Consider the following 17146-nt stretch of genomic DNA (forward strand, 5'->3'; position numbering starts at 1 on the left):
TTAGACTGAACTCTGAATATTCTGTTTACTTGGGAGCTGTAGTTAATATAACTCCGTACACTGTGAGGTTTTATGAATTTGGAAATGCCACATATAAAATAAAATAAAATAAAATATGTTTCATTAATTTAAATCATTTTGCTGGTTATGATTTGCAACTAACCAGCTAAACAGATGGCATTTAGAGGGCAGACTTCTGCCACAGATTTGTACCTGTGGAGGTCACTGACTATAACATATGGCTTGTTTACTTGTGGCAGCTTTCCACCTTTAAAAAAAAAAATATATATATATATTTTCAAATAGATTCAGGAGGAATCCAAAAGCAATCTATTTTGTACTCTTCCTTCCAGCCACACCAATTCAATTTTAAAAGGGCCCTATTTTCAAGTGCAAAGGCAAGGAGAATTTTTCAGAGAGCACCAAAATAATTTAATTGAACACAGCTAGTAAAAAAAACAACTGAGAATACTTATTTAAATGCTTCTTCCTGCAAACAATTTTTATACCGTTAAAATTGTGCAAATGCCGTCTCAAAAAAACGTGTCTTTTATCTTAAATGCTGTCAAAGTAAATGTAATGCAATGTATATTTTATTTCTATCTGTAATTATCAGCACCATTTAAATTACAAAATATAGAAAACTGAATGTGGTCCAATAAAACCATTCATAACATGTCTGGTGTTTTGTTGGAAAGTTAGATTTTAAAATAAAAGTCCTATCAACTATCCATCATGGGTTATACATACAGGTGTACATTTTCTTGAATTTTAAATATACTTTAAGCTCTTATGGTTTTCTATCATAGGCAACAAATGACATTATTAATTTTATATGACATGCTCTATTTACCAGCTAATTCTGAAATATTATGATTTATAGCAGTTCTCTCCTGTCTGTCAGAAACACATCTGGTTCAGTGTAAAGATTTCAAATATAAAAAGACTGGTGGACTTTTAAACCAAAACTGCTTTAACATGAACCCTATTTAAGTGGGGTTATTGCACAGCAACTGCTCCATATTATTCTATCATGTTATTTTTAGAACATTAGAACCAGAATGTCGAATTTTATTTTAGCTATTTTTTACATCGTTATGATGTTTTGTAAGCACCTATAATCTCCATAATAATAAAATATTGTGGTATGTTTATTTTTTTTTAATTGAAGGCATGTACAGCAATAAGAAACTAATATAAACCTGGTTAGAACCGCAGGTACAAACTTAGACAAAACATGGGTTCACTTTAGCAAAGCAGTCTTTAAAAAATGTTTAAGCATTTCCTTAACATGCATCTTATTATTTAAGTAAATCTGATGTTCACTGATAATGATTTCAAATCTTGTATAATTTAGTTTTGAGAAATGCTGAAGACTGAATCACTGGCCATTAGCTTCAACTGTTCATTCTTAAACAACTTCAAATGAGGACTATTAAGTGTCTTTATGGCAGCAGATATCAATAGTAATAACTGTCTGATTCTCATCATTTTTCCTGCATTCCTGTTTTTAAAACTGTAAAAAGGGTATTTCATTTAAACTATTAAAATAAAGTATCATTGACAAATGAATAAATCAATTGGGATCAACCTTGCAGTATGCAGGGTTAGGGGAGTGACCTGGCTGTGCCCAGTTCAGTTATCTATCTTGGCTGGGGATCCCGTGGCGAGCGTTGCATTGATCCTTATCCTCCCACAGGTTATAATCAGCAGGGACGGCTTCTCCTCAACTCATCACAACTACCCCTGCTGGCTAGGTGCCCTGTGAGCTCAATCAGAAACCAGCAGGACTAATGTAGCTTTCGTCCTCCAGAGGCTGGCAACTGTCTGCACTTCCAAAAGCTGTCGAGCTGCTGGGTGTAAAATGGTGATGCATTGAGATCAGAGGACACCCACTGACTTTGTTCACTGGTGTCATGTTCTCATTCATAGCTGAATATTATAGACTGTGGTGGTAACATGATAAAGGATTTGATTTGTTTTAAATTCTTACACAATCATCACTAGTCAATGGTGAGATAGTCATGTGGTTGAGAGAGAATATTTTTGGATTATATTTAAATATACAAAGGGATACCTCACCTTCATGAAACCTCCTTGTGGAACAAAACGATGTGTGACACATCCCAAAGAATCCACATCCTGTCTTGTCAAAGTTCTCCTTGTAATTTTGCCCGGATGTTGACAATAGGTGCCAGTTTAAGGGGCATACAATATGAAAATGAATGTATTTTAAGAGTAAAAGAAACATGTAAAACTCATTTAAATAAGTCATGCCTTATAATTACAGCACAGTTGAAAATAGGTCCCACTGTAACATTTGGGATATAAAAATGTATTTCATACAGTAGATTACATTTAGCACAACTATTTTTCTATTTTGAAAAAGGCTTTAAGTAGAAGTGTGAATGAGTCATACAGCTTGGATGGCGCCAGTTCGTGTCCGGGCTGTGCAAAGAGGCCAAACTTTGCTGAGGACTCTGAAGGGGGCATCACATTGACTCTGATGCTCCCAGGGTGGATGATGGGAAACCGACTGGGACTCCTTCTCATCGCGCAACAGCAAACCCTACTGGCCAGACACCAAGCACATTCAGAGCGGATACAAAGCAGGGCTGATCTCTGTTCTTCGGGATCGGTATCCTGCCCACCTCTGCTCTGGATTGTTCAGCGTAAAAGCGATTCTGGCTTTAGGCTTGTGAGAACGGAGGATGCTCACACGCCCTCAAAACATCTGTGCTGTGTAGGGACCCGCTGCGGTGAAGAGAAAAAACAGAAAATTGGACCTTCCAAATTGGAGGAAAATAAATAAAAATAATAACTGGTCACTCAAAAAAAAAATGTATAAATGTATTTATTTGAATGGAGTGGAATCATAATGTAAGTGGACTAGGAACTTAACAGAGTGCTGAGATCCTGCAGGGGGGATTTCACAGTATTAGGTAAATAAGGTTGAATCATGCTCCCTCCATGTGCAGTCTATGACTGGGGATTTCACATTATTCTTACTACATCTATACTGCTTTTAACTTGGAAAAGTAAACAAAAGTAACTTATTAAAGTTTCCTCTGAAATATACAACTTTGACATCATGGAATGTGTCACTTTTGGTTTGCATCAGCTTCAATTATAATTAAATACATCTGTTCTTATCTGGGTATTTTTTTAAACTTGAATTTGTTGAAGTAAATAAAACAGGTGTAATTTGGATTCCAATCTTTTCATTCTTATTTTATCAAAGAGCCATACCTATTCATTAACCTTCAATTACATGGTTGGTACAAGCACTAATAATGAGGAGCAAAGGAATTGACTTATAATACATCTGTATATTATTTTATAGTTAATGTAGGAGCTTACTCTCTGCTTTATCTGTAGGGGTAGACTGTGAGGGTATGCATTCCGGTACAATTATAGCACAAAGACAAATCAAAAAGCACAAATACAAATTGAAAAACAGAAATACAAATACAAAAAAACTGAAAACACAAAAGAAGCAAAAGCACGAAATGCAAAAACAAGAACAGAAAACACAAATAGAAAAAGTCATGAAAAGTAATTTCACAATGTAAATGCATCATGATCGAGGCCACCCCCCAGATACCCCAGCACAGTGTCTACCTGTTTGGAGCTGTTTAGAAAGCGCAAGCTGAGTCTTCAGTAACCTACTTGGCCATGGTATATTTCTGTCAGTGCTTATAATTGATAATTTCACAGGCATCAAGCCAAACTTTTTTAATCTACAAAAAAACAAGTCAAACTTAACATTTATAGTCTAACTAAAACAGTAGTTTTTAACCGCTATTACTGTACACAAACTCAGTTATGGTAAACATGATACTTACCATTGTGAAACCAATTATAACACTGAAAGATACACCACGGACCAACCAACTTATAACACTAGTAGAACACGACTCTTTCAAATAAACTTGTTATGATTTTGAATGCAAGATTCTTAACAACGGTATTGTCACTGTTTGCGCCCTGGCACCTCTCTCTGTACAAATTAAGCACTGTTAAATTATTGTAAAATAAAGTACAAGAAGATATTTGAGTTTAAAACATTAAAAAGGCCTGGAACAGAAAGATGGTTTAACAGGTGTTACTATATCAATGTAAGAAGTAATAGCCTACTTGATGCATTTTGTAACACAGAATTATTACAAAATGCAAGAGACCGAGCTTGTACTTGCATAAAGTTCAGTTAATGGCTGCTTTTACAACAGAAAAACAATAGCCATACTGTTGCCTATAATACAGTATAGATAACATTACTATCATGGAAAAACTACCAATTTCGTTTAATTTTTAAGCAGTATTTCTACAGATAAATGAATGCAAATTTAAGAACTACGTCAAATATTGAAGCAGGTTATATATTTATAGTCTATAGTTATTTAAAGTTTGCAACAAAAATAACAGCACTACTAGGACTATTATTATTACAATAATGAGCTTGTTTTTTTTCCAGCATTCACAGTGTTATGTTAGTGTATGTGTGTTTTTCAATTTCTATTAGTGTTTTGCACTTCAAGTCCACTGTATCAAAGCCTGTCCAACTTGCATAGCTGATAAGTATAGTTAACTATTTTTAGCATTTCTGTTACAGAGGAATGTTTAGAGCTTATTAATTATGAGCAATGAATTTACTACACCATTACCCTTAATTTTTTAGGCTTAAAGCTGAAGTGGTACACACATATTTGTAATGCTCCACCATTCGTTATTGTTTACTGATACAAGTGAGTTTGCTTTCTGTTGTATAGCGAACCCCATAAACATGAAACACTATTTTTTGTAAATTGCTGGGTGGCACAAAGGAGAAATGCCACCCTGAATAAATGGCTGACCCTCACTAACCTGACCTCTTCTCAATTGGACAGGGAGGTGATAGATACATCACTGACATCGCAGAAACAGCATGGTTCAATATTAATAATAACCTTCAGCTCTACTGGCTATCCAGCAGGAGCACCAACGACAAACACAACAAGCCCTTCATTTCAAGAAGCAGGTGTAGAAAGTTCAGATATGAATCTGAAAGTTAATAAAATAAATAAATAAATAATTTGTAGTAGCTCAGCAGGGGTGGATCTAGGGATCATGATAGGCTGTACAATTCCATAACATGAGCTGGAACAGAAATATTAGCAGGTGTATCATACATATAGTGGATGCAGCTGTGAAGCATGTTATGGGTGGTACAGTTATCTGGACTCTGTATGATCACAGTTGAACATGCAAGAAAATGCATTGCTTGTAATGATTTACTCATTCAAAAATGATCTAAGGTTAGGTCTAAGGTTTTTCAAAACCAGTGATTAATCCCATTGTTTCAGTGGCCCTGTGTCTGAGGTCTGGTCCCTTCCCCCACCCTCCCCCTCTCTGTCATAGCAGTTATACCCATCTGGTGTGGTTTTTCAGCAATTTATTGGTGAAAAAAATGGTGGATGTTCGTGTCTGAAAAGCCTGAGGCTGTCCCACCCCACTACCTTTAATGCTATTCTGGTACCCAGCTTTATGGGAGTCACTGTATTTCATTTTAAAACATACATATTTATGTAGAACATTTATTATATTATGTAGTAATTATATGTCATGATTTTAACAATGTAACTCACATTTTATTTTGTAGCACTCACTTTTGTACAAAGTAAATGTGTTATACACATGACTGATAATTACTTTTGCAAATAATGTTGCAAGTCAGTTTGAGTCAAGACAGACAAGGTAATAATAGATGGGTAATTGTGGGTACTTACTGACAGGTGTATCTGTATTTATGATTGTACAACTTACTGATTTTATACAAGTTAAAAAGTGATATATCTATGGTCATATTTTTTATAGTACTGTATATTCATTTCAATACAAATGAATGGTACAGTATACTAAGGGCATCAAGCATAAACCCTACTGTTCTGTAGTATAATCTGTTTCTACTTTTAGATAATTACTTTTTGTTATAGGATTACCTCAGAGGAAGAAACATGCATTTGGATTTCAAATTTTATTGACCCACAATAAAAAAAAAAAAACTGTTGAAAAGTATTCTGTCATTAGCTGTACCCTTGTCTCACACATGGGCCATGGCCTCTAGTTTCAACATAATGTGTGAGGGAAGATATGTGCACATAAATAAATTCAAACCATAGTGCATACCGTAGTATTATTCATATACCTGTGTACTGGGTACTACGAAAACAAACATGGCTCCCAAATAAGTTTAGTTTCTTAAATATTTGGTGCGCAGAGGTTTTACAAACAAAACAATAGGTCCAATGAGCAGAGAGAACAATGGTATGGGAGGAATCAGTCTTATATCTTTGAATTGCTCGTTTAATGGTGTATTACACCCTAACGTTGTAGTTACTCATAAAGCAGTCAGAGTCCATTATATATATACAGTAGGCTATTGCCAAAACTACACATGTGCAGCACAGCAGTATGCTGTAGAAGCATAATACTGTATACATAGTACTGCAGGTTTTTTGAAAGAGAATCCAAGGTGGGGCTTGAGAAGTAGGCTGTGGTACTGAATACTGTACTGCACATCACATTGTACGGTGAATTTTCAATACAAATTCATCTTTTGTAGCCATAACAAATCATGTACAATAAGCAATATGTCTAGGTACATTTTGCTGTAAGGCTAATTATGAATCACAGTATTAATTGTTCAATAGAAAACACTGAACATCTTTTAATGACTAAACAAAATATATCAAAGTTGTATCAAGTGCTAGCAGGCACTAGGGTTTATCATTCAAATATTTGAAATAATATGCAACAATATATCAACAATTTGAATCATATATCAATTAATCATCAACATTATAGGTATCGTTGTCTACATGCTATTTAAGTTACACAGTACATTGTCTTATAGCTTATCTTAGTTCATCAATACCTTTTGTAGTTTATATGGTTAACAGTGTTGAAGAATGAGTTAAAAACAGGGTTGATTTCACTTTCAAATTCACATTTAATGCTGGTAAAACATATTTAAATATTGTTGAGGGTGCACAACAGTCGTTTTTTGGTATTTAATTTAATTTAATTTAATTTAGATGAAAAAATATGTATTGTAAGAGTCTCAGACCCTGTACTTTTTTTTAAAATAGACCCCATTAAGTAAAAAAAAAATGTACTGTATATACAATATATGGTTATAGTAATAACAATCTTTATTTTTATATAGCGCCTTTCATAGTGGACCACCATCACAAAGCACTTTACAAGATGCAAGACTAGGGTGTGTGAACTATGCATCAGCTACAGAGTCACTTACAACAACGTCTCACCTGGAAGACAGCACAAGGAGGTTAAATGACTTGCTCAGGGTCACACAATGAGTAAGTGGCTGAGCTGGGATTTGAACCGGGGACCTCCTCATTACAAACCCGTTTCTTTAACCACTGGACCACACAGCCTCCTACAGACCATATGTATTCATACTTTTCTCCGTCATGACAAAATTATATTTTGATACCGTCTTCCCACCAGTCAAGGGCATAAAGGCATCTTTTCCTCACATACCTTTTTGGCAGTGAGCGACACTGTGCTGTAATTATTCCCAACCCTTCAAATTAAGCAGGGTGTGTGGCACGCAGCCTGTCTTCTGAGTGTCAATGCAATCAATGTCCAAGCGGAACAGTTTAGAGGAGAAGAAGAGGAAAGGGAATCAATAGGGCACAGGCAATCAATTCCCAGCATCTGCACTGCCAGCAGGCCTCGAGCCAAAATAAATTGAGAATCCAAAAATATTCAAAAGAGGAAATACTTTTTTTCACTGTGAAATAATTTGAAAGAACGCATGTCACTACAGAACCATCACCCCTTTGAACCAATGGATTTTTATGTGCAGCTGATTCCCCTATTAGAAGGCAAAGACAACATGTACAAGAGCAGTGGTATGTTTTTTTTTTTAAATTAGCCAGGGTTTGTCTATCCACAGAATCTGTACACAACAGTCTACAGCTGTACCAATTAAAAAAAAAGTGCTAAAAGATTATTGGGACTAAAACCTATTTCTACAGAGATGTATCTAATATAGACCAGCTCACAGCTGCTAGTACCAACCCCTAAAGTAGTTTACAGTCTTTTGTATTACATCTTATCTAATTGTGAATGATGTAGTGAATGCCTACTTACTATATTTTTAATGGCCAGTGTTATTGTATTCCACTACCCTGTTCATTAAAGTGCATGGGTGACAAGTTGGCATTCATGGTGTTAAGAATAGATAATGCCTTAAGGCAGGAATCCTCCAAAATTGAAATTTCTGCCACACTAAAACTAAATGATTGATTTATCTGATTACTCAATAGAGATGCCCTCAATAGAGATGCTTGTTATTGTTGAGTGCATGCTTTTGTTCAAATACCGAGGTTGTGGAGTGCTCTTGAGAGTAAATGATTTGGTTATCAATGCGTGAAAGTGATTAATTTCACTCTTTACTGCTGAATCTTACAGTATATTTTGTAGGTGACAGTTGAAGGGTCTATATCTAAAGTGGGCTGGATTTTGAAAGACAGACCGCACTGGCTTTTTACTACAATAGGCTGAGATATTTCAGTATTTTATATCACACAAGTTCTATCAAAGTCATGTTGAATGCACAGTTTAAGGTATTGGTGTAAATCTGTACATTATTAGGGTTTCCTTGTTTGTAATTTTTTTTCATATTCAATTTTGTTAAAGAAGATTCATAATGAAAGTATTATGAACCAACATGTTCAAAGGCTCAACGGACCAGGTGCTGGACATCTGGCACCAGGACGCCAAGCTTCTCTCTTCCGAGCATACAGCTGGTCACGCAGTTCCAACTCCGGGGGCCCCCTTCCGAATCGGCGGTGCACAGCGCCTGGAACTCTTAACTCCTTCCCGCAGGGCAGGTCATGCAGAGCTTGCCCGGCAGGGCCTTCCAGGATCACCACCAGGTTGGCTGACTTCTCCGTGGCTGTCCACCAATTTACCTGGGCAACCACTTGGAACTTGGGCACGTAGTCGGTCCCATTAAACTTCACGGCCTTGAGGGGGCGGAAGTTACGGTCTGGAATGAATGGAACATCTGCGTCCAGTTGCCGCTGAGGCTCAGGGAAGTGCTCAGGCTGGGGTGTTGACTGCCGTTGGGCCGAAGCCTCGAGAAAGGCTCCCGCCATCTGCCACTGGAGCTTGGGGGAGAGCTCGGGTTGGAGCTTCGGCTGCCGCTGGGCCGTGGCCTTGAAAAAGGCTCCCGCAATCTGCTGCTGGAGCTCGGGGAACAGCTCGGGCTGTAATGTGTGCTCAGGCTGCTCGGCGGAAGCCGGCTGTCCGCCCTGGGAAAGGGCAGCGGCTGCAGGTTCCTGCCATCTTCGCCGCTGTGGGTCCTAGGGAGCACGTCTTCCTTTCCTTGGTCGGCATTTGCCCGTCTGCCATCTTCCCAACCCAGGGAAGCTGCGAGATCCCTTCCGCGGGTTCTTTGGCCGCTTCTGACATTTGCTTCTTCCAGGTGCTGTCTTCATTCATCCTACTACTGGCACCAATGTAGCATTCTTGCTCAGCATGGTTCTGGATGAAGAGACAGGAAACATATCTCAATTTAGAAGCTCTTTAATGGCAATTACAAACAATCCTTAAAAGCACAGAAAAGCCAGAGAAACACACAGGGGAACACACAGACGGGGTGTGACTCTCACACAGTTCGCTGCCACTTAGGGTGGCAGTGAAAAATTTCACCGCAGACACAAGAGACAGGTATAGGGGGACAGGGCAGAGCGGTGCCAAACAATCACAACAGTGTCCCCCAGCATGCACGGTTCCGCCGCTCATGTCTGGATGGTCCTGGCGGCTCTGTCACAGCAGGTTCTCCCGTTGCTGTGTTTGTGGGGAGACAGTCCGACAGGTGGCGGTAGTGCGAGTGATCCTCCAGCTCGCTATAATATTTTTTTCTGGGCAAGCCTGATCAAGAAGGATTTTTTAAATGAAACTAGCATAAAAATCACCATTCGTGGTGTGCATCAGTAATTTCTTACCTTCTTCCTGAAACAAATGAGTTTGATAGATATTTTCCCTGTAGATCTTTAACAAACTCACTGTATCAGGCAGAAGAGGGATTAAAGTAGGAATTTAGGTGTTCCTTTAAAATATATGTTGAAGTAACAACCACAGTCCAATATATATATATATATATATATATATATATATATATATATATATATATATATATATATATATAATACAAACCATATAGCAAATAAAATAACGTGACTTAACGAGCAAATTAGTATGATATTTGTTTTAGCAGTATTCTTACTGGTATGCATCTGAGTATTGGAAAAGGCCAGGTTAATGGTTACACTCTGGTATACCAGATGTCCTTGGAGGTTAGATTTGATTCCACAGGGTGCTTTACATTTTTTATTTTTATAAAGTCACCAGAAAACATCTGCTATTTCACACTCGTATCAAGTTGTTATTTAACTTCAGGCAATGACTCCATATGTCAAATATAGAAATGAAAGGACTTTACATTTTTTTGGAGGGGTGCCCAGTTAAAATGAGGTGTAAATTCCTCCCAGACAAGAGTGACTTATAAAACCTACTTGTGAAATATCTTATTACCTAGCTGAATGATTGCAGCAGTTCAGCAGAAATGTCACAGTGTTGATATTCTTTTGGGGTTGACATTATTAGAGCTAGCTGAGCCCAGGGGATTGTGGATAACCTCTATATGATCTTGTCGGAGGTATTGTTGGGAAAAAACAGCAGTTTTAAACAGGGGGATGTTTTTGCTTAATAAGGTAGAATATCTTAACATAAGAAAAGGCCCACCAATACTTGTCCTGTTCCTCAAGTCATTGATCCCAGAACCCCATCGTGATTGGATTGTGAAGCAAAAACTCAAAACATAACTGTGTCTTTTTAGTGACATCATTCTTCCTCAAAATCAGCTTTACATAATAAAACAAAGATTTCAAGATAATTGACTGGCACTGAAGCTGTTATGAAATCTGATAAAAGGTTAATGTGTTATTTATTGAGATTTTGTTAACTGTTGTTTTTTTGTATGTTGTATTGTGCAATGTTGCTTTATTATTGCATTTATGGTCTATTTGTTTATATAGCTGTTTGTGATGTTAGCTTATGTATTCGTATTTTTGAATATATCACCCTGTGTACTGGCATATATTATCTGGCGCTATATTAGCATTAAATTGCACATACATTGCACACAAGAGTGTTGGGTTTTCATATCATAAAATATATCAATGCTTAAACAACTCTAAAATTACTGTTTATATAACAAACACGCCATTTATTGGTTTAAATATTTATTTATTTTCAGACACATTTTTATGGACATTTTAACTTTAAGAAGCAATAAAATCAAAAAGAAAACTAAACAAGAACTTCATTGCTGGGTAAAACAACTGAACAAGAACTTTGTTGCTGGGTAAAACAACTGAACAAGAACTTTGTTGCTGGGTAAAACAACTGAACAAGAACATCGTTGCTGGGTAAAACAACTAAACAAGAACTTTGTTGCTATGTAAAACAACTAACTATAAACTGCTCAACTATAAAATTAAATAAGGAAAAAAAAACACCACCTAAAAATCACCTAAATTGTAAAATAAGATGACAAGAACCCGGTTACTATTATTTTTATTTCCTTATAAATGTTATGAACCATTAGAAAAATTCAATGTGTTATGTATAGTAAAATGTATTAATTATATAGTTGACTAAGTTGTATAAAACTGCTAGTTCATGTAGAAAGTATTTGATTTTGTGTCCCTTCATATTTTTATTGTAATAAAAATGTTCAACTTTAACCTAAGTTCTGAAGTTTAAATGTTCAGTGTCAAATTTAATCAGTGTTCAGTCTACATTTACCTTTACTTTTCTTATTGTTTTTCTCTTTTCGTAAGAGGAGAGAGCATGAGATCAGAATTCTGCGTTGGGCTCCGTCGGAGTTTGGTTAGTTTGCCGACGTCAACCAACACCATCTGATTCGACCTAGCCAACGTTGGGCCAACATTATGATGTTTACTGGGTTATTGCTTATGTGGTAGTTAGAATAGTCAGATCCCCAACAGAGTTCCACAAATTATACTAGCAGTGCTTGCAGATTTTGACACTGGGAGAAATGTAGGTCATGCATGGCTTTTTCGTATATAATATTCTGTGTGTCACACCTTGGACAGGAGACATATGGGGATACCTACATTAAAGAGCAAGTCCCACTGGAAAAATTCATGAGCATCCTCTTTGATCTCACTGGAGCTGCACAGCTTTAATTTAGCCATTGGGTTGTGGGACTACAGGTCTGTAAAATTACTCCATGCCAATGTAGATAACACTTTCAGCCTGATATACTAGAACATCATCCACACAATCTGGGAACTGGCTTGCATCCAGATCACCTAAATTAAATACAGGGTAATTCAACACATACTCTCAAGGTTCAATCCAGTGCTAGCAGCTTTGTTTTTAATTGCATTAGTCTAGTACTTCATCCTGAAATTATATGTCATGTAAAGTAATGAATAATGAATGTGAAAAGTAACCACAAGGGGCCTTAAAAAAACATGAGTATTACTCTGAGCATGTTATGTTGTGGTGCCCCTTCCTCCACACACACCAACTCTATTTTCATCCCCAAGGTAAAATTAAAAACAAAAATGAATGTTTAACTCAATTTTAAACAAACGTATTGTTTATTCAAAATATTTTACATATCCCAATGCAGTTGGTTGTTTTATAACATGATACAGCACAATTACTCTGGTCACTACGTCATCCAGGGCACAGTTTAAATATAGAAAGGTGTTAAAAATATAATTGACTCTCACTAGTTATTGTTAGCTTACAGTACAGTAGCATTGGATTGGAGGAAAAGTGTGTGTCTGAATCCGTCTATCCTCAATAATATAAAGTAGGTCACAGAATATCCTCCTATGAAATCAAACAGTAAAATCACACTGATAAGGGGGTAGATGAATCAGTAGACTTAAATGCAATTGAGTGGATGACTTATTGGTTTTCTGTCCCACATTAAGTGCATGTAGCTTTTTTTATCCATGGCCTAATCTGGTAATGGTCCCTCTAAAGGTGATTCCTTTTTGCAGGGTGCATCTTTGATTGGTCTTAGGTTGGGACCAAATCAAATCTTTAACAACCCGCTAATAGCACTTAACAAAACTGTATTTAATAGTGTTTTCTTTTTTTTGTAAGTATCTTATTTCTTCTACTCATAAAAAGAAAACGCTATTAAATACAGTTTTGTTAAGTGCGATTAGTGGGTTGTCAAAGTTTTGATTTTGTCCCAGCCTTAGTCAGCCTACCAGTCTTAAACTTCACTGGAGTGATATCTGTCGTGATAAGTACAAAACTCAGGCCAGGGTTCGACATCAACAGCAATCCCTTTATTAAGAAATCAGCACAGACCATGAACAATTACTTAGCGCTGCTATTGGTTGGGATGTTTAACCCTATATAATGACAGCCCCCTTTTTCACAATTTTTCATAATTCTTTTGTCTTTAGTAAATAAAGTCTCTCAATCAGTGTCCATTTTCTTTTTAGAGACAAGACTTAAACCTTAAGTGTTAACTATGAATGTGACTTTTGTAAAACAATGTTATTGTCTCTATTCTGTATGTCAATTATTCTTTTTATTATGTGGTTTACTTATCTCTGAATCTTTGTGGTTTCTTCAGCACTTGCCCCCTTGGTGTTCTAAGTGGTGACTTGAGTGCTTTTGGAGGACTGACTTTTTTGTCAGGTTCTCTTTGAGTGTTTATTGGTTAATTCTCAGTCTTTCCATTGTTGTCTTATCCATGCTTGGCAAGGTCTGATCCATTTGCTTGGTCTTCAGTTTCATTTTCTGATTTGGAACAGGTTCATTTGTTCTGAGCAAATACTTTTGTTTCCTGCTGTATTTTTGTTCCTCTGTTGTCAGCACTATAAAGGACTGCGGTTTATGTGCAATTTGTGTGACAAGAGTTGGATTCAAACTCCTTCTTGCTGTATTCCAAACTCCTTCTTGCTGTATTCTTACAGTTTCGCCTAGTTTGAGATTTGGTAACAGTTTAGCTCCTATCAAAATACAATTTCTGCATCTGCTGCTTTTTTTAAAAGCAGGTTTGTACTTCGCTACCCACAGCTGTTGGAAGCTTGGTTCTCAATCTTCCCATCAGCCACTGAGCTGGAGATGCTCCAGTGTCATCTAAGGAAGTGTGTTGAAAATCATGCATGGCCAAGTAGGGGTCTCACCCATCAGCATTAGCCTTAAACAGGTGTGTGACAGGGTAGCGTCGTGGGCCCAGATTTTATTCGGCAGGCAAAGAGACTCAGAGACAAGGAACTGCAGTTAAAGCGCTTTTGCGCTGTTTAATAAACAAAAGGAAATCAAAATGTTGAACAAAACACTGCTCACAGAGCAAAAATAAAACAGTTAAACAAAACAGAACTTTCACAGTAAAACAAATCACAAAATAACTGGCGCAAGGGCCAAAACAAAAGGTTCAAACAAAATACAAAAAGGTAGGCTGGGCATTAGCCTTCACTACACTTCTTTTTCAAAAATATGGCGCAGGCACAAGCACAAAACACCTCCACCAAACAAAACAATTTACCCTTTTTTATACCATGTGGCTGGAGCCTAATTATCAATGATTCAATTAGCTCCAGCCACATTCTCACATGTATTTTGGCAGGGATAGGAAATTAACCCCATCCCTGCCAACCACCACCAAATCACCACACAACAACAATATTTACAGGCAGGGCCCTGCCCTGCCACAAGGTGTTTTAAGGTTTGTACACTACGCTGCGCCCTGTCATTTGACTCTGAGTACCTTGGGCTTGCACATTTTTCAAATTTACCGCTAGAAAACTGGGCCATTGTCCGAAATTAGTACTTCTAGAAAGCCGTGGCAAGCAAACATGGATTTTAAATGTTTAATCACATTTGTGCTTTTTGTGTCACTTCCAAGTAGCACTATGTAAAAAAGACTTTGAGTAATAATCTACTGTTAGCAGATACTCATTATTATTATTATTATTTATTTCTTAGCTGACGTCCTTAACCAGGGCAACTTACAATTGTTACAAGATACCACATTATTTTTACATACAATTACCCATTTATACAGTTGGGTTTTTACTGAAGCAATCTAGGTAAAGTATCTTGCTCAAGGGTACAGCAGCAGTGTCCCCACCGGGGATTGAACCCACGACCCTCCGGTCAAGAGTCCAGAGCCCTAACCACTACTCCACACTGCTGCCCCCATTATTGCTGAAAGTGAATAAATACACTCCAATTTGATGCCAACAGGTAAACGCATAAACCTGTAGCGCTCATGTGGCTTATTGAAGGTGCAAAGTGGGGAACTTTTGTCATCTATCTTGAGTTGCCAGAAACCTGAGCATACATCCAGGACTGAATGGTATTCAGCATCAGCCAGCTTACATGTGATCTCCTCTACTGTGGGTAACTGATAATGCTCTTTGTACAGCCACATTCAGATCCCTCGGCTCTAGGCAGATTCTATCAGATTTTTCCAAAATTACTATGGGATTAACCCACGGTCGGTTCTTCAGTTTTGTTGATTACCTGCAGCTTCTCCATTCTGTCTAGTCCTGCCTTAAGTCGATCTCTCAGCATGACTGGTACATTTGTAGGGGTGCATTTTGGGCAGAATGGTTTAATCTATTCAGGAGGCTGTGAGGTCCAGTGGTTACTGACTCATTGTGTGACCCTAAGCAAGTCACTTGACCTCCTTGTGCTCCGTCTTTCGGGTGAGACGTAATTGTAAGTGACTCTGCAGCTGATGCATAGTTCACACACCCTAGTCTCTGTAAGTCGCCTTGGATAAAGGCGTCTGCTAAATAAACTAATAATAATAATAATAATATTTTGATAGAAAATACAGAAGAAGTGCTTGGAGTTTATCCTTGTAGTTCACATTGCGTGTACACTTGCCTTCTACTTTTATTTTTTCTCCTGTGTAAGTGGACAGTCTCACTTTTGTTTTCTCCAATTGCTTGCCTATGCATATTTTTGTATACAGACTTGCTGGTATTACATTAGCTTGTGCACCTGTTTCAAGTTCAAAGTTCACGACTGCATCAAAACATTTTAAATCCACCTTCCACTCATCTTCTTTGGCATTTGATGTTGTTACAAAATGTTTAGTTTCCTCATCCTCAATTGTGTGCACTTTCCTAGCTTTGCACATCTTTGCAAAATGGTTAATGTTCTCACAGTTTTTACATTACTTTCCATAGGCTGGACAATTTCTTGGCAAATGCGGTCTACAAGTATGTATTGCTTTCGCTAACGTCAGATCAACTTCTCTTAAAAGACTTTGCTACCTGCTACCATCCCACAAAACAATTCTGTCCCATATTAGTTTTTTTCTAACTCTCCAAATTCACTTGACTTTGGATGTTTTCTTAGTTCAGTGACATACTGGCTAATGTTGTCATTTCCTTGTATGTACGTAAGAAACGTGTACCATTCGTAGGTAATGTTTTTCTTGGGGTTACAATAGTTTTCAAACTTTCTCATTAGTTGCATTACACTGTGTTTGTAATCTTCGCTATCAGAGGTAAATGTGTTATACACTTCTAGTGCTTCTTCTCCTGTCACGTGCAGAAAGATGGAAAACTGTACCCGGGGGTCTTTTTAATCACCACCAGTTGCTGTTAGATATAGCTTGAACCGCTGTCGGAATCTCCTCCATTTTTCGGCTACATTGCCCTCTGAGCTCCTATGGTGGCTTTAGTTGATCCATTGTCACTGTAGCTTTTCACTTAATTTTAAACTTTCGTTTCTTCAGACACCATGTCTTGATTGTTACACAGCAACCACTTTATTAACAAAGGGAACAGACCGTGGACAATTGCCTAGCACTGCTATTGTTTGGGATGTTTAACCCTATATTATCCATCATTAAATGGCTAGACAGATCTTTTTTCCTTGTACTGTACTGTGCTAAACTGCTGTTCTTGCCTTTTATTTTGTAACAGCAGCCCATCCAGACTGTACACCGGTCTGTTTTTGTGGTCCATCGACATTGCTACACAGTGGCCTTCTAGATGGCATTTTGATTTCTGAGGTTAATGACACCAAATGCACAGATAAATATCAC

General features: G+C 37.4%; 1 protein-coding gene across 1 annotated transcript in view; it reads left to right on the top strand.

Moving 5' to 3' along the window:
* Nucleotides 1–17146, top strand: part of LOC117399671 (thrombospondin type-1 domain-containing protein 7A-like) — a 181069-nt gene that overhangs the window by 52255 nt on the left and 111668 nt on the right. The window lies entirely within an intron of this gene.

The sequence above is a fragment of the Acipenser ruthenus genome, chromosome 4 (genome assembly GCF_902713425.1).
Source record: "Acipenser ruthenus chromosome 4, fAciRut3.2 maternal haplotype, whole genome shotgun sequence".
Taxonomy (NCBI): Eukaryota; Metazoa; Chordata; class Actinopteri; order Acipenseriformes; family Acipenseridae; genus Acipenser; species Acipenser ruthenus.